Here is a 21,819-nt window from a genome sequence, read left to right as displayed (position 1 = left end):
TGATTTGCATTTCTCTAATAATTAGTGATGTTGAGCAGCTTTTCATGTGCCTCTTGGCCATCTGTATGACTTCTTTGGAGAAATGTCTGTTTAGGTCTTCTGCCAATTTATTGATTAGATTGTTTGTTTTATTTTTTTAAATATGGAGCTGCATGAGCTATTTCTATATTTTGGAGATTAATCATTTGTCTGTTGATTTGTTTGCAAATATTTTCTCCCATTCTGACGGTTGTCTTTCATCTTGTTTATGTTTCCTTTGCTGTGCAAAAGCTTTTAAGTTTCATTAGGTCCCATTTGTTTATTTTTCTTTTTATTTCCACTTCTCTAGGAGGTGTGTCAAAAAAGATCTTGCTGTGATTTATGTCAAAGAGTGTTCTGCCTATGTTTTCCTCTAAGAGTTTTATAGTGTCTGGTCTTACATTTAGGTCTTTAATCCATTTTGAGTTTATTCTTGTGTATGGTGTTAGGTAGTGTCCTAATTTCGTTTTTTACATGTAGCTGTCAAGCTTTCCCAGTACCACTTATTGAAGAGATTATCTTCTCCATTGTATAACCTTGCCTCCTTTCTCATAGATTAGTTGACCATAGATGTATAGGTTTATCTCTGGGCTTTCTATCCTATTCTATTGATCTATATTTCTGTTTTTCTGCCAGTACCATATTGTCTTGATTACTGTAGCTTTGTAGTCTATTCTGCAGCCAGGGAGTGTGATTACTCCAGATCTGTTTTTTTTCCCTCAAGATTGCTCTGGCTATTCAGGGTCTTTTGTGTCACCATACAAATTTTAAGATTTTTTGTTCTAGTTCTGTAAAAAACTGCCATTGGTAATTTGATAGGGGTTGCATTGAATCTGTAGACTGCTTTAGGTAGTATAGTCATTTTCACAATATTGATTCTTCCAATCCAAGAACATGGTATATCTCTCCATCTGTTTGTGTTATCTTTGATTTCTTTCATCAGTGTCTTATAGTTTTCTGAAAACAGGTCTTTTACCTCCTTAGGTAGGTTTATTCCCAGGTATTTTATTCTTTTTGTTGCAGTGGTAAATGGGATTGTTTCCTTAATTTCTCTTTCTGATCTTTCATTGTTAGTGTATAGGAATGCAAGAGATTTCTGTGCATTAATTTTGTATCCTGCAATCTTACCAAATTCATTGATCAGTTCTAGTAGTTGTCTGGTGGCATCTTTAGGATTTTCTATGTATAGTATCATGTTTTCTGCAAACAGTGATGGTTTTACTTCTTCTTTTCCAATTTGGATTCCTTTATTTCTTTTTCTTCTCTCATTGCCATGGCTAGGACTTCCAAAACTATGTTGAATAAGAGTGGTGAGAGTGGACATCCTTCTCTTGTTCCTGATCTTAGTGGAAATGGTTTCAGTTTTTCACCATTGAGGACGATGTTGGCTGTGGGTTTGTCATAAAATGGCCTTTATCATGTTGAGGTAAGTTCCCTCTATGCCCACTTTCTGGAGAGTTTTTTTTTTATCATAAATGGGTGTTGAATTTTGTCAGCTTTTTCTGCATCTATTGAGATGATCATGTGGTTTTTATTCTTCAATTTGTTAATATGGTGTGTCACATTGATTTATTTGCATGTAGTGAAGAATCCTTGCATCCAGAGGGTAAATTCCACTTGATCACAGTGTATGATCCTTTTAATGTGTTGTTGGATTCTGTTCGCTAGTATTTTGTTGAGGATTTTTGCATCTATATTCATCAGTGATATTGGTCTGTAATTTTCTTTTTTTGTAGTATCTTTGTCTGGTTTTGGTATCAGGGTGATGGTGCCCTCATAGCATGAGTTTGGGAGTGTTCCTTCCTCTGCAATTTTTTGGAAGAGTTTGAGAAGGATGGGTGTTAGCTCTTCTCTAAATGTTTGATAAAATTCACCTGTGAAGCCATCTGGTCCTGGACTTTTGTTTGTTGGAAGATTTTTAATCACAGTTTCAATTTCATTACTTGTGATTGGTCTGTTCATATTTTCTATTTCTTCCTGGTTCAGTCTTGGAAGGTTATACCTTTCTACAAATTTGTCCATTTCTTCTAGGTTGTCCTTTTTATTGGCATAGAGTTGCTTGTAGTAGTCTCTTAGGATGCTTTGTATTCCTGTGGTGTCTTTTGTAACTTCTCTGTTTTCATTTCTAATTTTATTGATTTGAGTCCTTCCTCTCCCTCTTTTTCTTAATGAGTCTGGCTAATGGTTTATCAAGTTTGTTTATCTTCTCAAAGAACCAGCTTTTAGTTTTATTGATCTTTGCAATTGTTTTCATTGTTTCTATTTCATTTATTTCTGGTCTGATCTTTATGATTTCTTTCCTTCTACTAACTTTGCATTTTGTTTGCTCTTCTTTCTCTAGTTCCTTTAGGTGTAAGGTTAAATTGTTTATTTTGCTGTTTCTTGAGGTAGGATTGTATTGCTATAAACTTCCATCTTAGAACTGCTTTTGCTGCATCTCATAGGTTTTGGATCATCATGTTTTCCTTTTCATTTGTCTCTAGGTATTTTTTGATTTCCTCTTTGATCTCTTTAGTGATTTCTTGGTAATATAGTAATGTATTGTTTAGCCTCCACGTGTTTGTGCTTTTTACATTTTTTACCCTGTAATTTATTTCTAATCTCATAGCGTTGTGGTCGGAAAAGATGCTTGATACATTTTCAATTTTTGTGAATTTACTGAGGCTTGTTTTGTGACCCAAGATATGATTTATCCTGGAGAATGTTTCATGTGCACTTGAGAAGAAAGTGTAATCTGCTGTTTTCAGATGGAATGTCCTATAAATATCAATTAAATCTACCTGGTCTATTGTGTCATTTAAAGCTTTTGTTTCCTTAATTTTCTGTCTGGGTGATTTGTCCACTGGTATAAGTGAGGTGTTAAAGTCCCCCACTATTATTATGTTACTGTTGATTTTCTATTTTACAGCTGTTAGCATTTGCCTTATGTATTGAGGTGCTCCTATGTTGGGTGCACATATATTTCTAATTTTTATATCATCTTCTTGAATTGATCTGTTGATCATTATGTAGTGTCCTTCCTTGTCTCTTGTAACATTCTTTATTTTAAAGTCTGTTTTATCTGATATGAGCATTGCTACTCCAGCTTTCTTTTGATTTCCTTTGCATGGAACATCTTTTCCATTCCCTCACTTTCAGCTTGTATGTGTCCCTAGGTCTGAAGTGGGTCTCTTGTAGACAGCGTATATATGGGTCTTGTTTTTGCATCCATTCAGCAAGCCTGTGTCTTTTGGTTGGGAGATTTAATCCATTCACATTTTTTTTTTTTTTTTTTGCAGTACGTGGGCCTCTCACTGCTGTGGCCTCTCCCTTTGCAGAGCACAGGCTCCAGACACGCAGGCTCAGCCTCCATGGCTCACGGGCCCAGCCGCTCAGCGGCATGTGGGATCTTACTGGACCGGGGCACGAACCCATGTCCCCTGCATCGGCAGGCGGACTCTCAACCACTGCGCCACCAGGGAAGCCCTAATCCATTCACATTTAAGGTAATTATTGATATATATGTTTCTATTACCATTTTCTTAATTGTTTTGGGTTTGTTTTTTTAGGTCCTTTTCTTCTCCTGTTTCCCACTTACAGAAATTCCTTTAGCATTTGTTGTATAATTCTCTTAGCTTTTGCCTGTCTGTAAAGCTTTTAATTTCTCCATCGAATCTGAATGACATCCTTGCTGGGTAGAGTAATCTTGATTTTAAGTCCTTCTCTTTCATCGCTTCAAATATATCATGCCACTCCCTTCTGGCTTGTAGAGTTTCTGCTGAGAAATCAGCTGTTAACCTTATGGGAGTTCCCTTGCAAGTTATTTGTTGTTTTTCCCTTGTTGTTTTTAATAATTTTTCCTTGTCTTTAATTTTTGTCAATTTGATTACTATGCGTCTCAGTGTGTTTCTCCTTCGGTTTATCCTGCCTGGGACTCTCTGTGCTTCCTAGACTTGAGTGGCTATTTCCTTTCCCATGTTAGGGAACTTTTGGACTATAATCTCTTCAAATATTTTCTCGTGTCCATTCTTTCTCTCTTCTCTTTCTGGGACCCATATAATGCGAATGTTGGGGTGTTTACTGTTGTCCCAGAAGTCTCTTATGTTGTCTCCATTTCTTTTCATTCTTTTTTCTTTATTCTGTTCTGCAGCAGTGATTTCCACTTTTCTGTCTTCCAGGTCACTTATCCGTTCTTCTGTCTCAGTTATTCTGCCTTTGATTCTTTCCAGTGTATTTTTCATTTCAGTTATTGTATTCAAATAGTTACCTCTGTTCTTTAATTCTTCTAGGTCTTTGCAAAACCTTTCTTGCATCTTCTCGATCTTTGCCTCCATTCTTTTTCCAAGGTCCTGGATCATATTCACTATCATTATTCTGAATCCTTTTTCTGGAAGGTTGCCTATCTCCACTTCATTTAGTTGTTTTTCTGGGGTTTTATCTTGTTCCTTCATCTGGTACATAGTCCTCTGACTTTTCATTTTGGCTATCTTTCTGTGAATGTGGTTTTCGTTCCGCAGGCTGCATGATTGTAGTTCTTCTTGTTTCTGCTGTCTGCTCTCTGGTAGATGAGGCTATCTAAGAGGCTTCAAAATCTTCTTATAACTTTCAATAAGAGTTGTTCCTCAATCACAAACTCCAGTACTTAACACCATGTTGGCATGTGGTAGGCATAAACTACTTGTTTGTTGAGTCAAAGAAGTGCAACCATAGTCAACCTTACATCAAAGAAAGGCAATGAGGGGAGAGACAGAGAGGTAAGAACAAAATGGAGGAAAAAAAAGGAAGAAGAGGATTTCCCATTCTCTGCCCCATGGAATTACCTCGGACATTGGTTTTAGTTTGTTTTACCTTGAGTTGCTCCCTTCTGTGCAGGGAGGAGAACTAAGGCTGAGAATGACACAGCGGGGGGGGGGGGGTGGTGTCCATAGAATGTCCTGTTATACTTGCAGAAAGGTAGGGTTATGAGAGTCTCATCTTGTGTTTCAATCTTGTGTTTGATTCAGGATGTCATGGTTTTGCCTCAGTTCAGTATGTACTGAGAATTAGTCTTGTTGAATATTTGTTTTAGATATTTGGGTTTAAGCCTGGCCCTTATAAAGGTAAAGAAACTTTGATCCATGAAGTTGAATAACCAGCTAATTAACCACTGAATAGGAAATAGATCATATTAATGTCAATTAAGCAAATATTTCCTTTAGATAATCCCAAATTCTATATAATTTAAAGTTCATATAAGAAGGAAATGAATAATAGATAAATCTACTCTTTTATTGAGTCATTTCATGACAATAACAAAAGTTGTGTCTCACTGGCAATTTTAAGATGGGCTAAAAGCACCTAGAAGAAGAATACTTATGCTAAGTACAAAGAGAGATATTAATTTCCATATACTTGGTAGTGAAGTCTAGACTTGGAGACTAGGTTTTAATCACTTACTACTTGGAAACATTTTACAATATGTTTGATCTCAAACATACACCTGTGAAAAATATATAATAATTATCCTATCTGGTTCACCAGGTTGTGGTAGGATGAAAATAAAAATAAGATCATGTGTCAAAGTGCTTTTTAATTGCATGGTGTTAAATTAAGGTATCTTTGTCAGTGTAGTTTTAATAGCAATGCTCTGAACCCTTCCATAGGAAACAACTGCAAATAACCAGTACAGGGAAATCTCACAAATTAAAACTGACAGAAAAGAAACTGACACAGAATTGATAAAACGATACTATAGAAAAAAGATAAAAGTGATTAGCAATATCAAGAACAGAATGCTCTCCAAAAATAATGCCATGGAATAGTTGATATTTGGTACTAAGCACTTCATAATAAATATTTTTAAATGGTAAAAGAAATAATTATTTCTGTGAAACAAACCACAAAGAATTGAACTTAGCTAAGTTGGTGAGTACGAAATGGAGACCCTGAGCCCCCTCTCCCCACAGGCACGCCAAAATTACAACTATTTACAGAACAACTATTGATGAGAAAGACCAAAATCTAGCAGAAAAGATCTTCTACAACTAAAGGTATAAAGAAGGAACCAAAATGAGATGGGTAGGAAGGGTGGAGCCACAGTATAGTAAATACCTATACTCCCAAGTGGGAAACCTACAATAAGAGGATAATTACAATTGCAGAGGTTCTCCCAAAGGAGCAATGGGTCCAAGCATCACATGAGATTCCCCAGCCCAGGGGTCCTGAACCAGGAAGATGAGCCCCCAGAACTTCTGGCTTTGATGGCCAGGAGGGCTTACTTTCAGGAGAGCCAGAAGGTTGTTGGAAATAGAAACTTCACTCTTAAAGGGCACACACAAATTCTCAAATGTTCTTGGAGCCAAGGTAGAAGCAGTAATTTGAAAGGGTCAGACCCACCAGCTGATCTTGGAGAGCCTTCCATAGAGGCAGGAGGCAACTGGAGCTCACCTAGGGGACACAGATGCTGGAGGCAGCCATTCTGAGAGCTTGTTCTACCACAAGGACACTGGTGTTGGCAAGGGCCATTTTGGAATCCTCTCTCTACCTTATTAGCACTGGGACCCGACCCCTTCCATCAGCTTGTTGGCACCAGTATTGAGAATGCCTCAGGCCAAGCAACCAGTGAGGTGGAGACACAGAGCTACCTACCAGCAGGCAGGTTGCCTTAAGACATCCTAAGCCTACAGCCACCCCAGGATACGGCCCTGTCCACCAGAGGGCCCAGGACCTGGTTCCACAAGCAACAACATGGATGGACCTGGAGGATATTATGCTTAGTGAGGTAATTCAGACAGAGAAAGACAAATACTCTATGTGATCACTTATATGTGGAATTAAAAAAATAAAACAAAGGGATTAATATCACAAAACAGAAACAGACTCACAGACATAAGGAAAAAACTACTGGTTACCATTGGGAAGAGGGAAGGGGGAGGAGCAAGATAGGAGAAGGGGATTAAGAAGTACAAACTATTATGTATAAAATAGGTGTCTCCCCACAACTAGGGCACTTACCAGACACTGGTGGGGGACCTTGACACCCAAGGGGTTGGGAGGAAACCCCAAGCAATTGGGTAGGATGTGGAGGGAATGAGGGGGGAGGAGAAGTGGAGGCCAGATCCTGAGGGGTAGCTGGGGGAGTGGAGGAGTTCCCACACTTGGAGGGGTCTTTGGGGGTTTGGAGGATCGGGGGGAATGCACCTAGCATTTCCCCTGTGCACTCAGGCCCTGGGCAGCCTGCTGGACTCCCAGGCATGGTCCTCCACCCTCCGAGGCCCCCTCTGGCAGTGTGAGTCCTAGAGGCATAGGAGAGAGGGAGGAGGGGGGAAGAGGAAGGGAGATGGATGGGAGGGACCCTCCAGGACTGGAGGATCAGGGGAAGTGTAGCTGGTGTTTCCCCTGCCCACTTGGGCCCTGGGAAGCCTGCTGGCTCCAAAGGCATGTCCTCTGCCCTTCAAGGCCCCCTACAGCCGCCTGGGTCCTAGGGGTGTGGGAGGGAGGGAAGGGGGTAAGAAGAGAAGAGGCAGATGGGGAGGGACCTCCAGGATGGGAGGATCAGGGGAGATGTGCCTAGTTTCCCCCACCTACTCAGGCCCCCGGAAGCCTGCTGGGGTCCTGGGACTGGTCCTCTGCCCACTGAGGCTGGAGGCACTCTGGGGCCACTCTGGCCATGCTAAGCCTAAGCTCTGACCCTCAGCACCTCCAGGGCCTTTTCCAGTGGCGTGGGTTCTAAGCCTAGACCCTGCCTGCTGCCTAAACGCTGCCTGCTGCCTAAACCATGCCCTCCACGGCCAAGGCCTTTTCCGTTTTTTTTTTCCTCCTTTTTGCTATTGTGGTTTTGTTTTACCTTCTGGTTGTTGTTTCCTCTATATTTTTATTTTTTCTAACCTATCTGTTAGTTTTCTAATCTTATTTTATTTTTTACTCTTTGTTATTGTTCTCCTTTTTTTCTTTTTTCCTTTTCTTTTTTTTTTTTTGCTGCCCTGCACAGCTTGTGGGACCTTGATACATGAACCAGGAATCAGGCCTGAGCTACTGTGGTGGGAGCTCCAAGTCTGAACCACTGAACTAACACAGAACCTCAGACCCCAGGGACTATTCATCAGAGTGAGGCCTCCCAGAGGTCCACATCTTGGCACCAAGACCCATCTCTACTCAATAGCTTACAAATTCTAGTGCTGGAAGCCTCAGGCCAAACAACCAGTAAGACAGGAACACAACCTCACCCATCAAAAAAAAAAAAAAATGAGATGACAAAAAAAATATGTTATAGATGAAGGAGCAAGGTAAAAACCTACAAGACCAAATAAATGAAGAAGAAACAGGCAACCTACCTGAAAAAGAATTCAGAGTAGTGATAGTAAAGGTGATCTAGAGGCATGGATTGAGAAAATTCAAGAAGTGCTTAACAAAGACCTAGAAGAACTAAAGAACAAACAGAGATGAACAACACAATAACTGAAATGAAAAATACACTAGAAGGAATCAGTAACAGAATTACTGGGACAGAAGAATGCATAAGTGAGCTGGAAGACAGAATGGTGGAAATAACTGCTGAGGAACAGAATAAAGAAAAAAGAATGAAAAGAATTGAAGACAATCTCAGAGACCTCTGGGACAACACTAAATGCACCAATATTTGAATTATAGGGGTCCCAGAAGAAGAAGAGAAAAAGAAAGGATCTGAGAAAATATTTGAAGAGATTATAGTTGAAAACTTCCCTAACATGGGAAAGGAAATAGCCACCCAAGTCCAGGAAGCACAGAGAGTCTCATACAGGATAAACCCTAAGAGAAACACACCAAGACACATATTAATCAAACTAACAAAAATTAAATTTAAAGAAAACTATTAAAAGCAACAAAGGAAAAGAAAACAATAACATACAAGGTAATCCCCATAAGGTTATCAGCTGATTTTTCAGCAGAAACTCTGCGGGCCAGAAGGGAGTGGCAGGATATACTTAAAGTGATGAAAGAGAAAAACCTACAACCAAGATTACTCTACACAGCAAGGATCTCATTCAGATTCAATGGAGAAATCAAAAGCTTTACAGACAAGCAAAAGCTAAGAGAATTCAGCACCACCAAACCAGCTTTACAACAAATGCTACAGGAAATTCCCTAGGTGGGAAACACAAGAGAAGAAAAAGACCCCCCCCAAAAAAAACCCTAAAATAATTAAGAAAATGGTAATAGGAACATACATATCAAAAATTACCTTAAATGTAAATGGATGAAATGACCCAACCAAAAGCCACAGACTGCCTGAATGGATGCAAAAACAAGACCCGTATACATGCTGTCTACAAAAGACCCACTTCAGACCTAGGAACACATACAGACTGAAAGAGAGGGGATGGAAAAAGATGTTCCATGCAAATGGAAATCAAAAGAAAGCTGGAGTAGCAATAATTGTATCAGTTAAAAGACACTTCAAAATAAAGACTGTTACAAGACATAAGGAAGGACACTACATAATGATCAAGGGATCAATCCTATATATATATATATATATATATATATAATTATAAATATATATATATACCCAACATGGTAGCACCTCAATACATAAGGCAAACGCTAACAACCATAAAGGGGGAAATTGACAATAACACAATAATAGTAGGGGACTTTAACACCCCACTTACAACAATGGACAGATCATCCAAACAGAAAATAAATAAGGAAACGCAGCTTTAAATGACACAAAAGACTAGATACACTGAATTGATATTTATAGGTCATCCCACACAAAAGTGGCAGAATACACATTCTTATCAAGTGCACATGGAACATTCTCCAGGATAGATCATATACTGGGTCACAAATCAAGACTTGGTAAATTTAAAAAAACTGAAATCATATCAGGCATCTTTTCTGATCACAACACTATGAGACTAGAAATCGATTACAGGAAAAAACCCATAAAAAACACAAATACATGGAGGCTAAACACTGTGCTACTAAATAACTAAGAGATCACTGAAGAAATGAAAGAGGAAATTTAAAAAATACATAGAAATTAATGATGACCCAAAACCTATGGGATGCAGCAAAAGCAGTTCTAAGAGGGAAGTTTATAGCAATTCAGTCTCACCTCAAGAAACAAGAAAAATCTCAAATAAACAATCCAACCTTACACCTAAAGTAACTACTGAAAGAAGAACAAAGAAAACCCAAAGTCAGGAGAAGGAAAGAAATCATAAAGATCAGAGCAGAAATAAATAAAATAGAAATGAAGAAAACTATAGCAAAGGACAATAAAACTAAAACCTGGTTCTTTAAGAAGGTAAACAAAATTGATAACCCTTTAGCCAGACTCATCATAAAAAAAAGGGAGAGGACGCAAATCAATAAAATTAGAAATGGGGCTTCCCTGGTGGCACAGTGGTTAAGAATCCATCTGTCAATGCAGGGGACATGGGTTTAAGCCCTGGTCCTGGAAGATCCCACATGCTGCAGAGCAACTAAGCCTGTGCACCAGAACTACTGAGCCTGCACTCTAGAGCTCGTGAGCCACAATTACTGAAGCCCGTGTGCTTAGAGACCATGCTCCGCAACAAGAGACATGCGCAGTGCAACAAAGAGTAACCCTCACTCGCCGCAACTAGAGAGAACCCACGCACAGCAATGAAGACCCAATGGAGCCAAAAATAAATTAAAAATAAAATAAATAAATTAAAAAATATTAGACCAGATGGTTTCACAGGTGAATTCTTTCAAACATTTAGAGACGAGCTAACACTTTTCTTTCTCAAACTCTTCCAAAAAATTGCAGAGGGAGGAACACTCCCAAACTCTTTCTACAAGGCCACCATCACTCTGATACCAAAACCGGACAAAGATGTCAAAAAAAAGGAAAATTACAGACCAATATCACTGATGAACATACACGCAAAAATCCTCAACGAAATACTAGCAAACAGAATCCAACAACACATTAAAAGGATATACACGATCAAGTGATTTTTATCCCAGTAATGCAAAGATTCTTCAGTATACGCAAATCAATCAATGTGATACACCATATTAACAAATTAAGGAATAAAAACCATATCATCATCTCAATAGATGCAGAAAAAGCTTTTGACAAAATTCAACACCCATTTATGATTAAAACTTTCCAGAAAATGGGCATACAGGAAAACTACCTCAACATAATAAAGGCCACATACAACAAACCCACAGCAAACATCATTCTCAATGGTGAAAAACTGAAAGCACTTCCTCTAATATCAGGAAAAAGACAAGGATGTCCACTCTTGCCTCTCTTATTCAACATAGTTTTGGAAGTCCTAGCCACGGCAATCAGAGAAGAAAAAGAAATATAAGGAATCCAAACTGGAAAAGAAGAAGTAAAACTGTCACTGTTTGCATATGACATGATACTATACATAGAAAATCCTAAAGATGCCACCAGACAACTACTAGAACTAATCAATGAATTTGGTAAGGTTGCAGGACACAAAATTAATGCACAGAAATCTCTTGCATTCCTATACACTAACAATGAAAGAGCAGAAAGACAAATTAAGGAAACACTCCCATTTACCACTGCAACAAGAAGAAAAAAATACCTGGGAATAAACCTACCTAAGGAGGCAAAAGACCTGTACTCAGAAAACTATAAAACACTGATGAAAGAAATCACAGATGACATAAACAGATGGAGAAATATACCATGTTCTTGGATTAGAAGAACCAATATTGTGAAAATGACTATACTACCCAAAGCAATCTACAGATTCAGTGTAATCCCTATCAAATTACCAATGACATTCTTCACAGAATTAGAAAAATAAATAAATAAATAAATAAATAAATATTTTTTAAAAAAGAATGTTAAGCACTTAATACTTGCTGTGTTGTCATTTATGGAGTATTTGTACCCTACAAGTAAGGCTGAGATTGCCCCTTGACCTTGGCTATAGTTACAGGTTAATCAAACCTTTGCTCCTCCTGACTTGTTTTAGAAACAGAGAAAGGTTTGTGTGTTGGGCTGCTAGGAGGTATCTTGCTAGGTCCCCCTTCTACCCTATGAATTGATTTCCCTGGCACAGTGGTGGATCCGGGCATGAGGGCGCTATTTGTGCCACCTTATTCCAGGAGATGGACAAATGACTCAAGGTGAACTCATTGAAACTTCCCCATGATCTGAGATTTCCTTTCGCCTGATAATATAAATAATTTAAACAACCTGAGCCATGGGTCAAAGAAGAGCTATAAACTGAAGTTGCAGAATTTCTAAAATGCACTGATAATGAAAGCTATATATCAGTGCTCAAAAATGTCATAGCCCTAAATATTTACATTATTTAAAAAAGAAGGAATAAAAATAAATGAATTAAGCTATTAACTTAAAAAGGTTTGAAAAGGAAAAACAAAATAAACTTAAGAAAACAGAGGGATGTATTAGTAAAGATAAAAGCAGAATTAATGAATTAAAAAAATAGAAAATTGAAGTGATAAATAATTTAAAACCTCAGTGTTTGTGGAAAATAACAGAGTACATAAATTAGTTAAGGAAAAATATAAGGGAAGTATAACTACATAGATTGATAAATGACAGTAGGAAAGTAACCACAGAAAGGACTTTCAAGAATTCTGAGATTACTCTGCTTAACTCTATGCAAACAAATTGAAAAACCTGGATGGAATGAATAAATTACCATAAAAAATAATGAATATATAAACAGACCAATTTTCAAAAAGAAATAGCAGCTGTCAAAGCATGATCGTCTAAAAACATTACCAGACCCAGGCAATTTTACAAGAATTTCATAAAATCTTAAAAAATGGTAACTCCGGGCTTCCCTGGTGGCGCAGTGGTTGAGAGTCCGCCTGCCAATGCAGGGGACACAGGTTCGTGCCCTGGTCTGGGAAGATCCCACATGCCGCGGAGCGGCTAGGCCCGTGAGCCACGGCCGCTGAGCCTGTGCATCCGGAGCCTGTGCTCCGCAACGGGAGAGGCCACAACAGTGAGAGGCCCACATACCGAAAAAAAAAAAAAGACAAAGAAAAAAAAATGGTAACTCCAATGCTATTGGAACTATTCCAAGAATGGAAAAAAGTAAAATCCCAAATCAATTTTTTTCATAAGTTTGCAAGTCCTCTATGAATAAAACATTTAAATACAAAGGAAAGACACATATAGAGCACTTGAATTAATAGAAAGACATACCATATGCTTGGTTAGGATTCAAATCAGTTTCTGCTAAGTTAATTTGCTAATTTAATGTGGTCCTAGTAAAAATACAACAAATTTATTTTTTTCTATACAAGTTGTTCCTAAATTTTACCTAGGAAATTAAAAAGCAAGAATAAAACATTAAAATTCTTTAAAAAAAATGAATAGTGATGTAGAACTAGCCCTACCAGATATTAAAATATTACAAGGTCTTCAGACAAACCAATAAATCAGAATTCCAGAATTCCAGAAATACAGCCAAATAGATACTGAGAAACATATTATAAATTAATATATGATAAATGTGGCATCTGAAATCTGTTAAAAAGAGAATTATTCATTGAGTGGTGTTGGAAAAAATGGGGTGCTTCCTGGATAAAATTAAGTGAGATACTTCACTTAACTTCAAATGGAATTAGGAAGAATTCTAAGATGACCCCCAAGATTCCTGCCTTTCAGTGTACACTTCCTGTATAATCCCCTACACTTGATTGTGGACAGGACCTGTGAATATGATGGGTGTCACTGCTGTGATTAGATTAGATTACATGGGAAAAGTGAATAGATTTGTAGATGTTATTAAGGTCTCTAATCAGTTGACTTTAAATTAATAAAGAGGAAGATTGTCCTGAATGGGTCTGACCTAATCAGCTGAGCCCTTTAATAAGGGGTTTAGATGTCAGAGAGTCTTCTGCTGACCTTAAGGAAGCAAAACTCTCTGTTGTTAGAGGTCCTCTAAGAGGGCAACATAGCAAGGAACTGCAGGGGCCTCTCAAGGTTGAGAATGACTCATGGCTGACAGCCATTTACAAAATGAAAATTAACTTATTCTAAGTTAATAGCTTAATTCATTTATTTTTATTCCTTCTTTTTTAAGTAATGTAAATATTTAGGGCTATGACATTTTTGAGCACTGATATGTAGTTTTCATTATCAGTGCATTTTAGAAATTCTGCAACTTCAGTTTATAGCTCTTCTTTGACCCATGGCTCAGGTTGTTTAAAATTATTTATATTATCAGGCGAAAGGAAATCTCAGATCATGGGGAAGTTTCAATGAGTTCACCTTGAGTCATTTGTCCATCTCCTGGAATAAGGTGGCACAAATAGCGCCCTCATGCCCGGATCCACCACTGTGCCAGGGAAATCAATTCATAGGGTAGAAGGGGGACCTAGCAAGATACCTCCTAGCAGCCCAACACACAAACCTTTCTCTGTTTCTAAAACAAGTCAGGAGGAGCAAAGGTTTGATTAACCTGTAACTATAGCCAAGGTCAAGGGGCAATCTCAGCCTTACTTGTAGGGTACAAATACTCCATAAATGACAGCACAGCAAGTATTAAGTACTTAACATTCTTTTTTAAAAAAATATTTATTTATTTATTTGGTTGCATTGAGTCTTAGTTACCCTTAACCCTTAGTTAAGGGTTCCTTAGTTGTTGCAGGTGGGCTCCTTAATTGCAGCACGTGGGCTCATTAGTTGCAGCTCGTGGGCTCCTTAGTTGTGGCATGAGAACTCTTAGTTGTGACATGCATGTAGGATCTAGTTCCCGGGCCAGGGATTGAGCCCAGGCCCCCTGCATTGGGATTGTGGTGTCTTAACCACTGTGCCACCAGAGAAGTCCCAGCACTTAACATTCTTGATTCATTATCTCTTTGTAAGAATAGTTTTTCTCCTATTATCTTTAATCTAGAGTCAACTTAATTTGATTTACTGATCATAAGCTTATCTAATTCTTATTTTCGGGCATCATTCTTTTTTTTTTTTTTTTTTTGCGTTACGCGGGCCTCTCACTGTTGTGGCCTCTCCCATTGCGGAGCACAGGCTCTGGACGCGCAGGCTTAGCAGCCATGGCTCACGGGCCCAGCCACTCCACGGCATGTGGGATCTTCCCGGACCGGGGCACGAACCCGTGTCCCCTGCATCGGCAGGCAGACTCTCAACGACTGCGCCACCAGGGAAGCCCAGGCATCATTCTTTAATATATTGTGAGCCATGTTGTTAACTAAGTGTAGAGAATTGTAAAATGAAGATAATAGGGTGATTACTTTGAGCACAGTAAGTACAAGTTAAGTTTTAACAGCCCTATGGTGTATATAAATATTTCTCTGAATTATCCATTAAAGACTTACCCCATTTAATCATGGCACATTTAACATGCTTTTTTTTTAAATAATAAATTTATTTATTTAATTTATTTATTTTTGGCTGCGTTGGGTCTTCATTGTTATGCACAAATTTTCTCTAGTTGTGGCGAGTGGGGGCTACTCTTTGTTGCAGTGTGCAGGCTTCTCAGTGCAGTGGCTCCTCTTGTTGTGGAGCACGGGCTCTAGGCGTATGGGCTTCAGTAGTTGTGGCAGGTGGGCTCAGCAGTTGTGGCTCGTGGGCTCTAAAGTGCCAGCTCAGTAGTGTGGCACACGGGTTTAGTTGCTCCGTGGCATGTGGGATTTTCCCAGACCAGGGCTCGAACCTGTGTCTCCTGCACTGACAGGCGGATTCTTAACCACTGCGCCACCAGGAAGCCCTAACCTGCTTTTAAATGAGTTAAGGCTGCTAACTTTTTCAATTTTGTTTTAAAAGTTAGGTAAATTTGTTTGAAAAGTCAAAACAGTGAAATAGAAATGATTAGTCTATATGAAATTTAACTCTGTGTTTGCACCTTACAAATGTTAATTGTTTTACCAATGAATTGTAATTCTACCTAGCAACATTCCTTTCTTTCCATTTTTAATTTCTAAGAGAAGATATGTCTGAGTAATTACCAGTAAATTGCTCTGAACTGAATACAATGTTTGGAACACTTATGGCTTATATTTACAAAAAGTCTTGGTAAAGAAAGTTAAAACTAAGATGTGTCAAATAGGTTCATATAAATGTTTCACAGTCTGTCTATTGGGCTCAAGAACAAATGACAGGGGAAGGAGGGAACAAAGGGACACAAAAAGCTAAAGAAACTGTCAGGATTATTTTATTCTTTTATAAAACCATGTTCTGATTCCCATGTACTTACTGTTGTATGGACATTATGGTCATTGTGGAGATCAATTATTCTTATACTGTAGATCTTAATGGGAAAAGTCTACTTGCCTTCTGTAGATTACTGAGTTACAGCTAAAGGATAAAACCATGAATTGAACAGGGCAAATCACTGTGGCCATTCTAGGTGTTTGGGAAAATCCTAAAGACTCCGTCCTTATCCACATGTGTGGGTGCAGGCTCTCTCCTTACACACAGGTTCGCTCCACTGTGCACTCTGTTGCATCCTGGCCACCCTCCATGCTCTGCCTCCAGAAACACCCCCTCATCCTTCACAGCCTCATGGCTGACCCATTCATATACGTTCTGCTCTTGCTCTCCACTCAGCCGTGTAGATCTGGATCAGCTCACCTGGGCCTCAGGCCTTTATTGGCACCTAGCTTAAGTCAGTAAATCTCTGTTTAATCAAAGTTAATTGTAATAATGAGTTTTCACTTCTAAGATAAACATTTAGTGTTTACAAATTTGTTGTTGATATAATTAATTTTGTTGATTGTTTCTTCCTGTTATAATAACCTTGAATTTTGTGGATAAACCTCTTGTTTATAGCAAAATCTTTATTTATTGTGTTGTATTGTCTTTAGATTTTACAATTATCCATATATCTCTTCACTGATTTACAGTTTTAAAAGAACTAGAAACAAAGCATTTGTACTAGTTTCCTATTGCTACTGTGACAAGTCACCACAAATTTAGGAGCTTAAAATAACACAGATTTATTATCCTATAGTTCTGGTGGTCAGAAGTCTGAAATGAGTCTCACAGAGCTAAAATCAAGGTGTCAACAAGGTTGCATTCCTTCTGGACGCTCTAGGGGAAAATCTGTTCCTTACCTTTTGCAGCTTCTAGAGATTGCCTGTATTCTGCGGCTTGTGGCTGCATCACTCTTACCTATGTTTTTGTTTCACATCTCCTTCTCTGACTATCTTGTCTTCTTTATATAACTACCTGTGTGATTATACTGGGTCCACCCAGATAATCCAGGACAATCTTTCACCTTAATGTCCTTAACTTAATCACATCTGCAAAGTCCCTTTTGCTGAACAAGGTAACACACAAAAATTCTTGTAAACAAGTTAAAACTTTCTGAGGATTAGGACATAGACATTTTTGGGACATCCTTCAGTCTACCACAAAATTCATTACTGTTATACCAGACAAGCAAAGAAATATATAAAATTGGGACCAGATTCTAAAAGGTTAATTAGACTTTAATATTAACTAAAAGACTGAAGTTGCATAGAAATAAAAATATGAAGATATTTAGTAATGAGATTATGTGAAGTCTAAAGTTAGTATAGTAATTAATAAAATTCAAGCTTAAAAACCATAAATGCCATATTTGTTTGAAGCCAAGGTCTATCTAATCCAGTAACTACACAGAGATAATTTGTTTGAGACTTTAGCATTTTATAGTATCAAACTGGATACCCAAACATACTCTTCAAGCCCTGTTCATTTTTTTTTTAAGAAATGTAATACATACATGGTAAAAAAAAAATTAGAAAAGTCTAAATGGTGTATAATGAAGAGTAAATCTCTGACCCTCTCTGCCTCCCAGTCACTCAGGTTCTGTCAGAGGCAGCCAAGTCACTAGTTTTCTGTTTATTTTTCCAGAAATTACTTGATCATTTTAGTTGCTTCTCTCTAGAATCATTGAGCCATTAGGAAGTTAATCCATACATACATTTTATTTATAAGACTGTTTCTATACTAGTTAGACAGCCATTAGAAATAATTTCTATTAATACCTGAGACCCTCTTTCCACAGTTTTTATTGTTTACTATCTAAAAAAGTATGTACTGCCTGATAATCTACAGTATGTCCTTTGGTATTTAGATCCTTGATCACACTTTAATTTTCTTTATCCTCCAAAGGAGTGGGCTCTCAAGGCAGCCCCTCAGCTTAAAGTTTGGCTTTCCCAATTTCAGGTTGATTGACTTTGTTAGCTGACTAGTTGAACTCTTTGGTTTTGCTTTCTTCATGTGTAAACTGGGCATAATAATAGTACCTACCTCTTAGGGTTATTGTTAGAGTTAAGTTAAACACTTCATAAGGCATCTGGCATTTACTAGGTATTTAGTAAACAATTGTCTTCATGAAGAACTCCAGCAGATGCACAAGAATTATCTTCTTGCATTTGCTCTATTTATCTTAGTTGCTAGTCATTACTGTTATTCCACTGTTAACTAATTTACTGAGTATGGAAGGATTACTGGCCTGTAATGCTCAAAGCTAGCACTGGGCTCTTCCTTAAGGAGAGTAGCAGCTAATGTTCACTGAGCATTTATTGTGTCCTAGGCTCTGTGCTGTGCACTCTTGCTGCATTAAACTTTTCTGAGTTTTCCCAAACCTGTGAAGTTGGTGGTGTTATTTCATCATCCTCAGCTCAAAGGTGAGTAACCAAGGATTAAAGAGTTTGCGTAACCCCCCAGCTAGTTAGGAACAGAGCCAGGATTTGAACCCAGTTAGTCCAAGTCCAATGCCCATCCTCTTAATTATGAGTTATATTGCCTCTTGAGGAATGTTTGCTCTGGCATTTCACTAATCCTCAGGCCTTTACTCCCTCATCCTTCCTTCCTGCCTTCCTTCCTTCCTTCCTCCCTTCCTCCCTCCCTCCCCCTTCCTTTCTTTCTTCCTTTCTTTCTTTCTTTCTTTCTCTTCCTTTCTTTCCTTCTTTTTTCTTTCTTTCTTTCTTTCTTTTTCTTTCTCTTTCTTTCTTTCTTTCTTTCTTTCTTTCTTTCTTTCTTTCTTTCTTTCTTTCTTTCTTTTTCTTTCTTTCTGTTTCCTGTCTTTCTTTCTTTCTTTCTCTCTCTTTCTTTCTCTTCCTCTCTATCTCCACTTCTCTCTCTCTCTCTCCCCTTCCTTCCTCCTTCCTTCCTTCCTTCCTTCCTTCCTTCCTTCCTTCCTTCCTTCCTTCCTTCCTTTCTTTCTTTCTTTCTTTCTTTCTTTCTTTCTTTTTTCTTTCTATAGAAAAATAAGCATTTATTGAATGCTTATTATGTGCCAGGTACTCTCAAAGGCAATAGGTATACAAAGATAATAGAGCAGTGTGCCTGTCCTCGGGCTCATGGTGGTTAATAGCTGACAGCGACACCTTACAGAGTCTTGAACTACCAGAACTCACTACTAAGTTGAGGCTAGTACATGTGATTGCCAATATTTGATACAGTACCTGCTACCTTTCTTTTTCAAAGACACCATGGAAATGAGAAGTTCCCTTAAGCCTTTTCTCTGATTGAAGCAAACAACTAACTTATTCTCTCTCTATTCTCCTCTGTACATGTATCACACTGTGGTTATTAAGTGCCTCTCTAGCAAGATTCCTATCTTTCAATATTTTAACAACTTGTCATTGATATTTTACAATTTTATTAGTGTTTTGAAATTAAAAATTTTACTTTTAGATAGTTGTAGATTCACAAACAGTTGTAAGAAATAATATGCAGAGATCCCATGTACACTTTATCCAGTTTCCCTGATGGTAACATCTTGCAAAACAATAGTACAATATTACAACCAGGATATTAACATGTTAACATGAAGCAATCCATCAATTTTTATTCAGATTTCCCATTTTACTGGTACTCTTGTGGTGTGTGTTCTTCTATACATCATTGAGATATTAATTCACGGTTAGCCTTGGATAATTTTTCCTCTCATAATTTTATTTTCACCTGATCTTCCCATGAGAAATCTTTATATTTTTAAAGAAATGCTCTATTGCTTTCTGTGACAGCATCTTTGATATTGCATTATTTTAGACATTGCAATCAACCATGAAGAATTTTTTTCTTCCAGAAATCTGGTCTTTTTAATTCACGTCACACATTTTCTTGAGCTTCCAGTGAGTTATTTTTAAATTATCTGCAAAGAGCCTGTGGCTTATTTCCATTAAATTAATCCATGTTTTCTCCATAATAAGTGCACTTGTTTCATTATATTTGTAACATGTAGTAAAGGTATCATAGTTTTTTTGGGTTTTCCTGAGTTGAATCATATTATAATAGCTCATATGATAGTGGTACACTTTCAGATTTTCTATAGATAGAACTTCGTATTCTTACTTCCAAATCTAAAGTAGTTTATTTTTTTCTGGGTGCTAACATTACCTATTCTAAAAATCAGAGTATTGAGTAATTTATCCTACATAAAAACTTATCCTCAAAATCTCATCCACATGAGGCAATTACAACCTAAGTATTTTATAGCTCTCTATTGGTTTTTGTCTCTCTACCCAGCTTTTGAGATGAAAATGAGAGCAAAATTATCACCTTCAATTCCAATTCCAATCCCAATTCAATGCAATATAATAATTATATTACTTGGAATTTGAATCTCTCCATTTTGTTTTTAGAATCTATTGTTGTTAAGTAGGTAGTATTAGTCCCACCATCTCATATAAAGAGATAGGAACCCCAGATCTTCTGATTCCTGAAACAACAACTTACTGCCACACAGAGTCATGGGGACATGAAGATCCCATATATGGTAAACACCTGGAAGAGACTACAAATTGGTGGCCCATAAACAGCATCCAGTTTACAGCTATTTTTTGCTTGACCTGCATGGTATCAGCCAGCATGTTTTTTAAAAAGTTTCAGTTAATTGACAAAACTTTAAAAATCAGGAGATTTCACATGAAAATCCAGATTTCCAATTTCACTTGAAAAATCAGGATGGCTGGCAGCAATCCCCTGGAGTAGAGGGGCAGCTCCCCAACTTCATCCTGTCCCCCTAACCTTAAAGGTGGGTGGCACTGATGCTGTATCAGGGCACTCATGCTTTACTTTCCTTAGGCCTGGGCTGCCTGGATCAGTCATGTTATCTGCCAGATGCCCACAGCCACTGTAATATGCAAGTCTGATGCCTGGGTTTTAGTCAAAACTCCTATCTGACCACGTGCTTGGTGAAGTAGTTGGACATGAGATCCATGAGAATTCCTTCAGATCACACCAGAGGTAGTTTGGGGGCTTGCTCCTAGGTCTTCTTTGATTGACCCTAAGCACCTGAAATTTTCCCTGTGAAGCATGGCAGAGAAAACAAGAGCCCTGTCTTTAAGGACTGGAGAGGAGCTTGCCTGTCTCCTCTTCCTGGTCCCACCCTGCCGTCCACTAGACCTTACAAAGTTAGGGCATCCTCAATAAGGATTCTGCTGGTAAACAGCCCTCTGTTTGCTTTTGGATATCCCAGCACCCACAAAGGACTACACTGTTTAAATTGGGGTGGGATAGGATTCCCATACAGGAAATACCCTCAGGCTTTACCTTGATGTATTCATCACAGTGGGGGGGAGAGAATGTAGAAAGCCAGCTCAGTGGCATAGGAAGGCAGGATGATGGTCTCATTTGAATTCTGTTGACTGTATCTTTGCAATTTCCACCAAATTGTCCTCTCCTGATATCAAAACATAAATTGTGTGTACTTGGGACTCCATTTTGCCCTTGACTCTTTTCAAGGGGTTTGGGAAGAACTCTGGTTTCCCATAGAAGTTAATAACTCTTGGGGCTATTAAAATTACTGAGTGTCAATTGCTATTCTCTACTTCACATTGCTTGTGTATGCATGGCTTTAAACCTTAGGCTTCTGGCCCATTAAATACTGCAAACGTTGAGTT

This window comes from Delphinapterus leucas, chromosome 18, assembly GCF_059928025.1.
Source record: "Delphinapterus leucas isolate spDelLeu-1000000601 "Yukka" chromosome 18, BTC_Dleu_Yukka2, whole genome shotgun sequence".
Taxonomy (NCBI): domain Eukaryota; kingdom Metazoa; phylum Chordata; class Mammalia; order Artiodactyla; family Monodontidae; genus Delphinapterus; species Delphinapterus leucas.
Note: the sequence above shows the minus strand (reverse complement) of the source record.